The 3,618-nt window shown below is 44.4% G+C and overlaps 1 non-coding gene across 1 annotated transcript; it reads right to left on the bottom strand.

The window, feature by feature from the left end:
- Positions 1–3,171: 3,171 nt before the first annotated feature.
- Positions 3,172–3,253, bottom strand: trnas-gcu (transfer RNA serine (anticodon GCU)). The gene has a single exon. It is a non-coding gene; the product is annotated as a tRNA-Ser (tRNA).
- Positions 3,254–3,618: the final 365 nt, after the last annotated feature.

Here is a 3,618-nt window from a genome sequence, read left to right as displayed (position 1 = left end):
TCTGCCCTTTCATTGTAGCCCTGCAAATTTTCTCTGTTCAGGTGTTTATCCAATTCCCTTTTGAAAGCCACGATTGAATCTGCCTCCAGCACACTCTCAGGCAGTGTATTCCAGATCCGAACCACTCGCTCTGTCCCACACCCCTGGTACCATTGCAGAAAATATTTTCTGTTCATTTCATCCCTCATAAATAATTGAAATGAAATGTTTATTAGGAAATGCACAACATAAAAAGGAGAGAGAAATAAATGCTGAGCAAAATGGAAGTCAATGTTTGGAAGGTAAAAAGAGCAAAAGATGTAACTTTTATTCTGGATGAGTGAGAGGAATATATCACACTTTGGGGATTTTGTAAGAGGATTTACTGATAAACCTGGGATTTGAGAGGAAGCTGGTTCATGGTTTACAGAACAAATTCAGCCCCTGGGGTGGAGCCAACAGCTGCACCGTCCAATAACAGACAGGACGGGGACACTGTCTCAGGCCTGGTGAGCTCAGTCGATGAAAGCATGAAACTCTGAATCTCAAGTTTTTGAGTTTGAGCCCCACGGTGGGTGTCTTTTATTTCCTCTTTAGGCTGATTTTACAGGCATTCTCCAGCTCTGAATTCCTCGGCAGAGAGTTCAAGGAGTGTTTGAAATGAGATTCAACAGCCGTATGAGAAAGTCTCTCCTTGATTCAGGACTCTTACCTCTCTGCAGCATCTCACTGCTGAAGATTGAACTTTGTCTCATTTCATTCTCAGCTCAGGGTCAGTGTGGATCACTGGGACTTCTGGCTGTCTCCCACTTCACAATCCATCAGTGCTGAGAAATCAATGGGGAATATTACTCACATGTTGTAATGTTTTATAAATACTTGAATGTATTTCACACTGTGTCTAACAAATCCCATTCCCAAGACCTAGAAAGTGGGATTGGGCTGGATCGCTCTTTTTCAGCTGGCACAGACACGATTGCTAAATGGTCTCATTCTGAGCCACAAATTTTCTCCATTTTCTATGTTCTATGAAGTGAGGTGTGATTGGGAGGGGCAATTCCACCAGGGTTATATTTTCTCCCAAAACAATGACACAAGGGATACTTCACTTTTTTATTCATTCATTCATGCGATGTGGGCGTTGCTGGCCAGGCCAGCATTTACTGCCCATCCTTAATTGCCCTTGAGAAGGTGGTGGGGTGGGCTGCCTTCTTGAACCACCCTTGAGTGAGTGTGGCATCAAGGATCCCTAGCAAAATTGAAGTCACTGGGAATCAGGGGGAAAACTCTCCACTTGTTGAAGTCATACCTGGCACAAAACAAGATGTTGTGGTTAGTGGAGGTCAATCATCTCAGCCCAGGACATTGCCTCAGGAGTTTCTCAGGGTAGTGTCCTAGACCCAAACATCCCAGCTGTTTCATTGATGACTTTCTCTTCAACATAAGTCAGAGGTGGGAATGTTAGATGATGAATCACAACTCTTCAGATACTGAAGCAATCTGTGCCTGCAAGCAGCAAGACCTGAACAACATTCAGGCTTGAGCTGATAAGTGACAAGCAACCTTCTGGCCACACAAGTGCCAAGCAGTGAACATCTCCAATGAGAGAGAAAAAAAATCTACCTTTTGATATTCACAAGCATTATCATCGTTAAATCCCCCACCATCAACATCTTGACCAGAAACGTAACTGGACCAGTCACATCTATGCTGTGGCTATAAGCGCAGGTCAGAGATTACGAATTCTGCAGCAAGTATCTCACCTCCTGACACCCCAAATCCTGTCCACCATCTACAAGGCACAAGTCAGGAGTGGGATGGAATACATCCCACTCAACAACACTCAAGAAGCTCAACACCATCCAGGACAAAGCAGCGCACTTGATCGGCACCTAACCCGCCACCTTAAACATTCAATCCCTCCACAACCAGTAAACAGTGGCTGCAGTGTGTACCATCTCCATATGCACTGCAGCAACTCGCCAAGTATCCTTCAACAGCACCTTCCAAACTCGTGACCACTACCAACTCGAAGGACAAGGGCAGCAGATGCATGGGAACTCACTACCTGCAGGTTCCCCTCCAAGTCACTCACCATCCTGATTTGGAACAATATCGCCATTTCTTCACTGTTGTTGGGTCACAATCCTGGAACTCCCTCCCCAATAGCACTGTGGGTGTTCCTGCACCATATGGACTGCATCAGTTCAAGAAGGCAGCTCTCCACCACCTTCTCAACGGCAATAGGAATGGGTAATAAATGCTCGCCTTATCAGCGATACTCACACCCAAGAATGCGTCTGCGTGGGTTTCCTCCGGGTGCTCCGGTTTCCTCCCACATGCCAAAGACTTGCAGGTTGATAGGTTAATTGGCCATTATAAATTGCCCCTAGTATAGGTAGGTGGTAGGGAAATATATAGGGACAGGTGGGGATGTGGTAGGAATATGGGATTAGTGGAGGATTAGTATAAGTGGATGGTTGATGGTCGGTACAGACTTGGTGGGCCGAAGGGCCTGTTTCAGTGCTGTATCTCTAAACTAAACTAAACTAAATGAATAAAAACCAAATCACTCTCCACAGATTCCCCACAATCGGGGCTTGGACATTTACTTCAGGAGCACAGAGCTTTATATCACTGCAACATGAGCTCCAATCTTCATATTCTGTTCACTTTTCACATTATTTTCTACCAGTCCACGAGCTTTTATTAATTCAGTATTCGGGTCTCTGCTCCTCCGCCGTTTCTAACATCTCACCTCTTACAAAAAAACACTCTGATCTATCGTCGGTAGTAGATGACCCCTCATTTTAAACTCCATCTGCCAAAGCATTGCTCACTCACTTAATCTATCAAGAAGATTTGAAAATAAATTTCTTGCCAAAGGATAATTTTCTGCATCTGCTCCCTCGCCATTTGCTTTTCCCATTTGTCTTTCACTTGGTGCAAATCCAGAGAAAGTAAAGATGGAAGGAAGGAGGGGAGGAAAAATCCTGCTCCGTTTATTGATCCCTATTTGATCTTCATTCCAGTGCAGTTTGGGTGAAGAATTCCAATTGTCTGTCTCAATTTTAATAAAGTATAAACAATTCTGGAATCACTGTCTGGACATTGACAAGAACAGGTTTCGAGGCTGACTTCACAAATAAACTCACACAACATAAACAATACACAAAACAGTTCATAAACTAGCAACAAGGATGGGATTCGAACCCACGTGTGCAGAGCACAATGGATTAGCAGCCCATCGCCTTAACCTCTCAGCCACCTTGTCAGTTGCACAGATATGGCTGTCACCTTCAGCACAGCTTCTGGCTGTGCAGCCAGCTGTGGAATGATGGAAATATATCTTCTGTCAGTAAATGAAGTTGGGAATGGAGCGGTGTGAAACATTTCCAGACCATGTCCAACACGTTTCTACTCAGTGTGAAAACCCACCACGGAAAGACTGGAACATACAATCATTTCATCACATCATGATTAACATCACTCAGACACCTGAAACATTAGGTCACTCACGAAGTCATGATGACCGAATTTCTCATGAAATGACAACTGAACTAACTGACTGGAAGAATTGCTTTAACTCCACATGATCAGCGAGGCACAGCATCAGGCCGACTTGTCGGGTGGTGTAAA

The sequence above is a fragment of the Heterodontus francisci genome, chromosome 35 (assembly GCF_036365525.1).
Source record: "Heterodontus francisci isolate sHetFra1 chromosome 35, sHetFra1.hap1, whole genome shotgun sequence".
NCBI classification, from domain to species: Eukaryota; Metazoa; Chordata; class Chondrichthyes; order Heterodontiformes; family Heterodontidae; genus Heterodontus; species Heterodontus francisci.
The sequence above is the reverse complement of the archived record's forward strand: the minus strand, read 5'-3'. Positions and strand labels throughout refer to the sequence as shown.